Genomic DNA, 12008 nt, shown 5'->3' with positions numbered 1-12008 from the left:
AAATCGAAACCTTTTTTTGAATTTTTTTTTTTTTTTTTTTTTTTTGGCAATGGAAACAAATTTCATTCCAAATATCAGTAAATTCTATCCATTTAATTGACAATTTTCATGTAAAACAAAGTCAAACGGACACCAAAAAATACTTTAATTTAAACATTTTTCACGTGAAAAATTATATCAATCAAACACAATAATTTACAATTCCCAAGAAAACAATTTTTCATCAATTCAATTTCTTGAAATTCGTTTTCTTTCCATTCAAATTCTACTTTTACAATCAAACGGACCCTAATTGTTATATATGCGTGAAAAATTATATCAATCAAACACAATAATTTACAATTCCCAAGAAAACAATTTTTCATCAATTCAATTTCTTGAAATTCGTTTTCTTTCCATTCAAATTCTACTTTTACAATCAAACGGACCCTAATTGTTATATATGCATTAGTGCTATTTAAATGACTCTCGGAAATTTAGGCTCCACATATGGTAAGCAAGGAAGGAAATTCATATTGTGCTCACAGTGGACCACTCTCCCTAGACGATTATTACAGTTTTATATGGCATTTCTAAATGACATGATTGCTCTTGGAAGTGCTACTTCCAATATAAACTATACGGGCATCTATCAGGGGCGAATTCAGCATCGGAGTTCAGCTAGGGCGGATTTTGGCTATTGTCCATTGATCGTTGACCATCAATGATTGTAATAGCGAGACCATTAAATTTAATTATTTTGGTGCGTATCTAATATCGAACTTCAGCTAGGATGGAGTTTAACTATTGATCGTTGACCAAGAAAAGCTCTAGAAGGGTGGGGGTATGGTGACATGGTCCAAGCCCTCACTTCCACTAACATATTCCAGGCATATAAACAATTGAAAAGTGAGATTTCTAATTAAATGATCAGACTACACTCATTCCTGTTCTGGAATTCAATTATTCCTTCATTTCTTAACAACTAAAGTAAATGCCTCTAAACAAACGGATTCAGAAACAAAAGCTTATTTATGAACTAAATTTAGCTACAGACAAGTAAAGGCTCTTGTTTGCACAAAAAATACAGGGACCTCACCTCAATGCAATGCAATGAAGGCAAAAGTGTCAACTGAACTCAAGAATTGAGATCAGCAATAATTTTTCCAGTTATCATAATCTGTATGTAAATTAAACTTAAAACTTAAATTATCATCAATTTCCAATTTCTAATTTCCAACACTAATTGAACATTTCTCACAAGTCATAAAATTCCCAATTTACAAACCACAGTCACAAATTCACAAAATTTACAAATTTCCCAATTTCATAAATCATAATCATCACATTTAACATAATAATCAAATTAAGGCATCAAAATGAAAAGGAAAAAAAAAAAACAGAATAGCTTACCACTTACCAGACACCAGTCACTCGCAGTCGCAGCCACTGGTGATCGACTCACCGTCCACTCAACTCGCATGCCTCACGATCGCACCACTCCAGTGACTCCACCATCCACCTCCTCGTCGCTCACGATCACAGGCCACACACGCTCACAGTCACTGGTCACTGTCCACTCAACTCACACCACTTTGCCAGGCACCAGTCCATAGTCCACTGCCTTCACAATCGCAAATCGCAATCGCCCTTTTCCAAGTTTCGGTTCAACCCTTGGTTTATTGGTTTCAATTTTGGACTTCAAATTGTTGAAGGCAACTGGCAACGGAAATATACTCCAACCGTCCATTAATTTCAAGGAATTGGGCCACTGGATTTGAGCCTCATTTTTTTTTTAAAAAGGCCCAAAAATGAGAAAAAAAAATAGGCCCAATTGCCATCATCTTCTTCATCAGTTCTTCGGCCTCTGCAGCTCCTTTACCTCCTCTCCGATTTTCTTCCCAGCGGACCAACTGCTAAGCCTGCTATTCTGTAGAATCTGGCGAAGCCAGCACGGGCGGCCGCGCAAGCTCGCCAGGTGCTGGCTCCGCCACTGGCATCTATCTTGTGCCTGTGATCCTTAGGGACAATATGGTATTTAACTTTAAAGATTGATTTTATTGCTTTTTATGTGAAGTTCTTCATTGAAACCATGATTTTTTTTTATTTATTTTTTTTTACTTCATGCAAAAACCATAACACTGGGTTCTCGTATCAAAAACAAAGAATACAATATTAGTGAGGAATTTCGTTCTTTACAAAGAAATCAAGGTACTCTGATGTATCATGATTTCTATAACTGCTTAACTATATAAACTTTTTAATCAATGAATTAAATGTTCAGAATTGTGTCGTTATTGTTTATAAAGAAATGAGAATTGGTAAAGCTGTTTGTAGCGTGGACTGAGTTTAGCTGTTTGTAGCGTGGACTGAGTTTGTCTACTGTTTTTCACACATTGCTCTGCAACTAACATCAATTACCATTCCACTACAGTCTCTATTTCATTTTAGAGGAAAAAAAAAATATTCAGGGTAGGTTCTGTAGTCTACCACAGCTCAAAAAACATTGTGAAGATATAGCTTAACGATTCCTTACTAATTCAGAAGACAAGAAAATGATCTTTATAATACAACCGACCTTTGTGCATCAAGAAATTCAGCGAATATTGGTGGCCTTTCACATGGTGTTCAACAAGCTGCAGGAAGTACGTGTAGTGTGCGATTTTTAGTAACTAGTCTGCACGTAAGCAGCTCACTGATTTTCAGGAAATAGAGTGCACGTAACTAAATTTGTCAAAAATCTGATGCTTGATCTGCTCTTGAAAATGCTACTTTTGATATAAAAGACTATAAGCTATTTAAACATCTTTCTTCTGCTGGTGATTCCCTGGGACAACATCCTAATTATCTTTAAAGAGTAACCGTATTGATTTTAACTGTGGTTTTTCTCTGGGACCATGAACTTTAGCTTGTTATGTAGGCTTGATGCAAAATTGTAACATTGGGTACACACAACCAAACAAAGAATTCAGCATCAGTGCAAGGACTTTCGTGCTTTACGAAGAAATCAAAGTACTCAGATGTTATCTAATAGAATCTAGTTGCTATGACATTGACCTTCTGGACACTTTGTGATTGATAATGTTTGCTCCTATTTAGCCTAAGCCCATCACATACCCATATGCAAGCTCTAACAAGCCCAATATGATAACCCATTACCAACAAATATTAAAAAAAAAAAAAAAAAACACCATTAGCCTCAACCACTTCAATTTCAACCTTGATTAGCAACAATAAATAAATAGATAAATAGAAGTTCCTATTCATCCATCGTGTTCACGGGTACTGCTCATGTCCAGTACTTTATTTTAGATTTTCTTCAATAATTTCAAAAAAAAGCTACGTGACTCAAACAGTCCACTTATTCTAGAGTTCAAGTCGAAGTCATTCTTGCCTAATCGTTTGTGTGACTCTAACATTGTTTTTGATATGACATTCTCTCCACGGTGTGATACTACCCTAGTACACGTGTTTCAAGGTCATTGTTCAATCATGCACTTGTCCTATCGATATTCGGTTGTTGCCTACTAATTACAGTCATATTGCTTTAATTTCGTACTTTGTTGATTTTCTTGTCGAGTTTAAAATTAATTATTTTTAGTCATAAAATTCTATGATCTTACATTTAACATGTTCTTCAAGCACAAATGTTTTCATGATGATTTTTATATCTTGTTACGTGATTCTTTAGCATGTTTTCCCTCACATGTAAAGAAAAATTTGGATCATTCTCTTAAACATAATTTATTTAACTGGCCATTGCATTTAAACGAAGATTTTATTTTCAATATAGAACTGTTACCTTATCAAGGCACATTCGAGCCAAAGGTACTACACTCATTTGTTTTTGCAGGAAAATCTACCGTGTTAGTGCATCGTGCTCAGCTGTTTCCTTATTGGGCCACATTCTAGCCACCTGTACTGTACTCATTTATTTTTGCAGGCCAATCTACCGTTTTTTGCATTGTGCTCAAGGTGCCAAAATGCATAATGCATGGCAATGCGTTTCGGTTGAGCAACAAGCATTAAAAGAATTTGCGTGTTTATGCGAAACATATACGTAATTATGCATTTTCCAATTTTTGATATTAATTTAAATATTCTAAATTAATAAATATATAAAATAATGTATTTTTTAAACTTTATACATAATCTTCAAATTTTGAAAAAAAAAGATATAATTTTCACTCAAAATCGTAATGAAAATTTTAATAAAAACATAATGCTCAAAATCATAAATACTATAATTACTTGGTAATCAAATTCTACAATTAGATTACGAATGAACACCAGCTTTAAAAAATTCTAAATATTTTCTAACTCTTTATAGAATTCCAATTCAAACTCCTCTTCATCCAAGTAAACTTTCGTGTCATCCGATAGAAAATTATCTCCACTGGGTTCCCTTATTTTAATTCAAAAATTTCTATTACCTCTTTTATATGGTATGATATTTTTATTAACATCCTCCTCCTCACCATAGCCATCGATAATGTTCTTACTAGCTTCGGTTGCTAGAAAAACTAGAGATAGACCGAAAAAGAAAGAAACTTGGGCTTGGTGTAAATAGTTACAAAAAAATTGTTTTGATTTTTAATTTTTTTTAAAATGTCAAAACCATGCAATTTCTATATATAAATCATGGGCTTGGATGATTTGGTTTAATTTGATGTTTGTTGGGCTCAAATTGCTTTTTTAAGTTATAAAAATGGAGTGGGTTTGCTAAGCTAATTTTGACACAATTTTTAACACAAATGGGTGGACATTTTTACGTTTAAGATTGCATATGTGGTCAGTAAAATGGGTTGATTGAATTATCACGCGCATACCCTATATGCGAGGCATGTCGAAAACTCATCAAACATATGTGAGTATATGCTAAGCATATGCGTGCATAACACTGATTGTGCTACTCATGTGGACTTCGTGAAAGCTTATATGGATGAGTTGCACATATTTTTGCTTTTTGGAGTTTCATGTCGATACGTGGTTAAAAGGAGAGATCGTCCCCCTTGATCATATCATATATTTGGGATGATTTCCAGCTTTAGCTATTATCGGTTAATTAGTTTTGTTATTTGATTCATACGAAAGATCGTCCTCCTTAGTATGCATTCAATTTGATGATATTGTCCAAAGTCCAATACAGGTATTTGGTGATGACAAAAGATCAACCTCTTTGGCGTATAAACTTCCAGCCTTCCTCGTTGAAGTCAAATTATCTTAGTCAGTGAGAAATGATGGAATATTAGAAAATATATTATTATATGTAGTTTTCAATTTTGATGCATATTTTAGAAAACATAATTAGAGTATAATTTAATAGCTTTTGTGATATTTTCTTACCTAAAATAGGTTCTTTTGAAACCCTATATAAAGGGGTTATACAATGTAATTCAAACAAATTTTGATAATAAACTATTGATATTTTCTCTGCCTAGCTCTCTATTCTCTCACTCTTCTTCTCTCTTTTCCTCTCCCATCTCTTATTCTCTTACCTTCTCTTCTCTTTCCTCGTCTCCTATATATAATTCTTCCATGGCATTCTGCGTCACACCCACTATAGAGTTTGACGGTTGTAAATTCCATCTGCAGGAACCTCCAAGAGCTGCACAATGTTCAAGGAATGTCAACATATAAAATGTGGTATCAAATAACTCCCCGGGCTATGATGTAAAACCAATTTTAATTATCAGTCGGCTTGGACGAAATGGCTGAACGAAATGCCAACGCCACTATTAGAACGACCCAACCCAAATTGTATGGACCACTAGAAGTGACATAATTTAATAGTGTCCCTCGTGGCCCGTTTCACCTTTACTTGGAGGGCTTTATGTTGTTACCCATTTTGGAGCCCATTGACTTGAGTGTTGGGCATTTTGGGCCGTGACTTTAACCTATACCTAACTTACCATATTTGGACTCCTTACTTGGGCTATATACTTGCTTCTTCTCACAGCCTCCAAAGACCCCGTGAGAAAAGAAAAATTGCCGCTACCTTTGGTTTTCTTCCCTTTTTTCTTCTCTCCATTCGGTTGTTCTTCACCTGTGATACTTGTGGTCATTTCCTGTGTGGAATAGTACATCTTGGTGAGCTCTTTGTGGGCAAGTAAAGCAACCGTGAAAGGAAGAAACCGTTTGGGTCGATTCGGTTTGAGTTCGATTGTGGTGTTGACATTGGTGGTTAAACTGAGCCTGAAAACACCTTGGAATTGCTAGGATTTCACCCCCTCCAACTAGTATCAGAGCATTGTGGTGAAAATCCGGCCAAAAACTGACCATAAAATTGGCAGAAAATAGAAAAATCGGACTGCCCAGTTTCTTGCACAAAAACCGAGCTTGAAAAAGCAATTTTCCGTCAATCCAGAAGTCTATTGGTGAAACGAAGAGCAGGGTTGAGATGTACAGGTGGAGGTGGTGCTGGGTGTGCAGTGCAAGATCCCGACGGCGGTGCATGGCAACTCCGACGGCGGCGCGTGAGGGCACGTGGTGGAGATTCTGAAGAAGTTGTCTTCAGGCAATTTGTTCCCTCATTATTTCTAACATTTTTTGTAACAACCCACATTTTTATCTAGTCAAAGTCAATAGTGGAATTTTCAAAGTCAAGTCAAATGAGGACTTGTATGAAATAAATCATTTTTATTGGGACTTGATTGACCAAATCATTTTATTTGGGTTTATCTTATAAATTATAAATATTTTGAAGGTTAAGTTGGACAAAATAAAAAAAATTGAGATTTACTTATATATTTTTGGAAGTTTAGGATCTAATGTGATATAAAAATAGAGTTGAGGGACTTTCCTTGCAATTTTTGAATGAGTGGGATTATTATTCAACCTTTGACCATCATTTTTCTTTCAAAACATACACAAACACCTACAAAAAAAAGGTAGAGAAGAAGAAAAAAATGGCAGAAAGGAAAAGAAAAGAAAAAGGGAGAGAAAAGAGGGAAGAAAATGAGAAAAAGAAGAAGAAAGGGAAGAAAGGAAGAGAAGGGAAGAAGAGGAAGTGAGGTAAGGTTATTTCCTCCAAGTTTGGGTTTAATTTTTTCCATTGTTTCAAGTGATAAAGGTGTGATTTATGTTAAATTTTTAGGGTTTTAACTCGTAGTAATAAAATGTCAAATTTAGGTGATGTATATACGATTTAGAGCTCAAGCTTGGGGATTAATTAAGTTTCAGTTTCAGCAAGTCGGGTTAGGCAGTAGAATTTTTGGGAAAACCCTAGAATTCGATCTCGGATTTTTGATTAATTAATTGTGAAAATGATTATATAAATGGAATATTTCACTTGGGAGTTGATTTTATGGAACAAAATGTATATTAAATGGGTGAAATTATGGTTACTAGTTTCACGAGATTGGAGAGTAAAATTAGTTTTAAACTTGGGAAGAAGGTTTTGTTGATGAATTAGTTATTAGAAAATGGATTAGAAAGTGGGATTAGCTCCAATTAATCAAAAGAATATTTGGAAAATTCATTCAAGCATCGACCAATTTTAGTTAAGTATTATAAAAGTAGATCTTAAAGTTTCTTAATTTATTAGTGGTCGATTAGTCATCTTGTTATGTATTCCAGGTGGTGACGAGGAGATTGGAAGAGCCCATCGACCATCTTAGGTTCAGCTTGTATTATATGAGTGGATAAGCTTATTTTTCAGAAATTAGTATTTATTTAATTTATATTAACTCAGAAAATTTATTAATTCATACAGTCAATTTGACAACACGATTTTCAGAATAAAGTTGATTTATAATCAGTTGTTTTTAAAAGTTAAATTCAATTTAGTAAATCATTTTATTAGCATGTTATGTGAGTATTAAATGTTTCAGCATATTTAAAGTTATTTTTCTAAAAATCACCAGAAAGTACCCAAGTGATTTTACCCTCGTCTGCACTGGTGTGAATTTGTTTCCACAATGTATGACTTCATATGGTTATGTTACCCACTCTGCGCTGGTGTGAATGTGTTTTCACAGCGTATGATCAGTATAGTGATTTTACCCACTCTGCACTATTGTGAATGTGTTTCCATAGTATATGACCATTTTATAGTTCTGCGCATACGACCAGAATTTCAGAATTACAGAATTATAGAATTTCAGAATTGAATAACCTTGCTATGTATATCGAGATTAATTGATACACGAGTATGGTTATTCCGGGTTCATTTTTGGTGTGATGTTTCAGTATTATATAGCTTATTAGATTTTAGAAATACAGTATACAGAATAAAGATGTTTATGATTACAGTATATTTTAGTTTTGATAGTATTATTAGATTTTAAGCTACAAAATTCAGCTTATTCAATTTAAAGAATAAATATTTTAGTTTATATGTCTGTGAAAAGAAATTTTATGCTATATGTCGATTTTCAGAAAGATTTTATGAATGAAAAAGTATACTTTTACAAATATTCACTCACTGAGTCGCAAGCTCATATTTTTGCCACCTTAGTTCTTATCAGATAGAAGCTGCGTTGAGCCATATCGGAGCCTGTCGATCGGCGAGTTGAACTACATCGTGTTATTGTTTGTATGTCTCATCTTGTTAATTCATACAACACATATTTTCTGGGATTGATGTATTTTGTGTTAGAAAATGAATTAAGTCACAGGCTCATTGCATATTTTATGTATGTTTTGAAATGAAGTTATTTGGTGGTAAAGAAGGGTAAATTTCTTTTTCAGTACAACTACTTTGAAGAATTGGTATTTTGAGGGGCCGGTGTACCCTATTTTAAATTATATGTACATGTTTGGGATATCTGATTTTATTTTCAGGTGGTTTTAGTCCATTTTTCAAATGGAACTCTGTCGAAATTTTTATAAAATTATAACGATCAAAGCATGTCAAGTTTACCTTGATGGTGGGTCCAGCACTTCGTTGGTATCTACCATCGGTGCACGACACGTGTCGGATCCATTAGGGTAATTCGGGATGGGTCGTGTCATTTGGTATCAGAGCATGGCTATAAAGTCAGTTTGCATGGTTTATTTGATTTTTATTCTCATCATATCATACATATTTTGTAGTTGGAAGTCATGGCTCGTGGTAATAAGACACATAGGCTTCAAGATATGTCGTCTCAACCACCAGCTACTCTTGATAAGGATGCCAGTAGGGTTGAGGAATCAGTTCATCCGACCCATGATCAGCGGAGATATAGGGATGTAGCCCAGCCTGACTTAATAGTTGATAGGATTGCCACCGCTGTTGCTCCTGCTCTACGCAATACAGATAAAGATTGTAGTATAGAGCGGGCTACTAAATTAGGAGCTAAAGTATTTATAGGCACAGATGATCCAGTAGAAGCAGAATCATGGATGGTGAGGATTGAAAGAATATTTAATCTGATGGATTGTCCCGATGATCGAAAATTACGACTAGCTACTTTCTTGCTAGAAGGAAGTTCTTATGATTGGTGGAGGTACGTACAGAGCAAATATGTTGATCCTTCTGTGATCACGTAGGGTGAGTTTAAAGTTAATTTTAATGAGCATTTCTACCCTCGTTCTTACAAGACTGACAAATAGAATGAATTTTTGAGACTAGTACAGACATCAATAGTGGCGAAGTATCAGAAGAAATTTCTAGAATTATCAAAGTATGATGCTGCTCTTGTAGCTTATGAAGTTGATAAATGCAGAAGATTTGAGTATGGCCTGAGAGAAGAAATTAAATCAGTGGTGACTGCGTCTGGGCATGAAAATTTGGATAAACTTGTAGAAGCAGCATTAAGGGTTGAGAAAAGTTTGTCTGAACGACAGGGTGGTCAACAACAAATGAGACCGGGAATTGTAAGCAGTAGTTAGACATGGGGCAAGAAGATCTATGACTAGACTATCGAGGAGGGATCGCAGAGGAGGTGGATTAGGTGTTTCCACTTCTGGTAGTTTTAAGTCCAAATCTCATGGCAGTCAGGCCTCGAGGTCGAGTCAGGGATCAGTACAGCAGCCAGGGAGTAACCGTACTCAGACTCAGAGATCTTCTTAGAGATCATTTACTCCTGGACAGAGTGATAGCTCTGGTGTGGCCAGATTTCCCCAGTGTCAGTTGTGCTGGAAATTTCACCCTGATGAGTGTCTTAAGGGAATTGAAGTGTGTTATCATTGTGGTCAGACGGGACACATGAAGAGAGAGTGTTCGGTTCGTTTCCAGTAGGGTGGCATACCACAGGGGATTTCTTTGCAGTCGAGTACTGGCATTTCTAGACAGAATCAAAATCAGAATACTTTGGCAGGCAAAGCATGTGCTACTAGTGCTACTCAATCTGATGCTACTGGCAGTAGTGGTACTAGACAGAAAGGCCAGGCTGGACGACCCAGAACTCAGGGAAGAGTGTTTGCAGTGACTCAGCATGATGCCGACGAGTCACCAGATGTGGTTATGGGTACGTTATCTATTTTTGGCAAAAAGGCCCGTTCTTTAATAGATTCAGGTGCTACACATTCATTTATATCTTATGCATTTGCTATTTATGCTGACCATATGTCAGAATCATTAGATAGTGATTTAGTGGTAGCAACTCCTGTAGGAGATTCACTTTTAGCTAACAGTGTATATAAAGATTGCGTGATTAGAGTGAATGATCATGAGTTGAAAGCTAATTTGATTCCAATTGATATTCATGATTTTGATGTGATATTGGGCATGGATTTTTTGTCTGTAAATCATGCATAAGTTGATTATTTTCGCAAAGAAGTGGTGTTTCGAAGGCTATGAGAGCCTGAAATTGTTTTTAGTGGTGAACAGAGAATACTACCTTCGTGTATCATATCAGCACTTGATGTTGGGAGATTGCTTAGAAAAGGTTGTCAAGCATAATTAGCTCATGTGATTGATACCCAGATCACTAAATTGAAACTTGAAGATATACCAGTGGTAAAAGATTTCCCTGATGTTTTTCCTGAAGATCTTCTAGGGTTACCTCCTGATATGGAAATCGAGTTTACTATTGATTTGATTCCAGGGACTGTCCCTATTTCACAATCACCTTATAGAATGGCTCCGGCAGAGCTAAAGGAATTGAAAGTTCAGTTACAGGATTTAGTTGACAAGGTTTTCATTAGACCCAGTGTATCTCCATGGGGAGCTCCAATCTTATTTGTGAAGAAGAAAGATGGCATGATGAGATTGTGTATTGACTAAGACAGTTGAATAAAGTGACAGTCCACAACAAGTATCCGTTGACTCGCATTGATGATTTGTTTGACCAACTTAGAGGTGCCTCAGTGTTTTCAAAGATTGAATTACGTTCGGGGTATCATCAGCTCAAAATTAGAGATATTGATGTACCAAAAACTGCTTTTAGGTCACGGTATGACCATTATGAGTTTTTGGTGATGCCATTTGAGTTGACTAATGCCCCTGCAGCGTTTATGAACTTGATGAATAGAGTGCTTCGCCCATATTTAGACAGATTTGTGATCGTTTTTATTGATGATATCTTAGTTTATTCTCGCAGTAGAGATGAGCATGCTGAGCATTTGAGGATTATTTTGCAGACTTTGCGAGATAAGCACTTGTATGCTAAGTTCAGTAAATGTGAATTTTGGCTGGATAAAGTTGTATTTTTTGGTCATCTTATCTCAGCTAAAGGTATTTATGTAGATCCTCATAAAATTGAAGCAGTAACGAAATGGGAACGCCCTACTAATGTTACAGAAGTACGGAGTTTCTTGGGTTAGCAGGTTATTATCGTCAATTAGTAGAGGATTTTTCCAAAGTTGCTCTTCCTTTGACTAGTTTGACTCGAAAGAACTCCAAATTTGTGTGGACTGATGAATGTGAAAAGAGTTTTCAAGAGTTGAAGAAAAGATTAGTTTCTGCTCCTATACTTACTCTTCCATCTCTAGGTGAAGAGTTTGTTTTATAGTGATGCTTCACGCCATGGATTGGGTTGTGTTCTAATGCAAAATGGGAAAGTTGTAGCTTATGCTTCTAGACAATTGAAGAAGCATGAGTTAAATTACCCAACTCATGATTTGGAGTTAGTAGCAGTAGTGTTGGCATTGAAGATTTGGAG

This window comes from Olea europaea, unplaced genomic scaffold (genome assembly GCF_002742605.1).
Source record: "Olea europaea var. sylvestris unplaced genomic scaffold, O_europaea_v1 scaffold1447, whole genome shotgun sequence".
NCBI lineage: Eukaryota > Viridiplantae > Streptophyta > Magnoliopsida > Lamiales > Oleaceae > Olea > Olea europaea.
Note: the sequence above shows the minus strand (reverse complement) of the source record.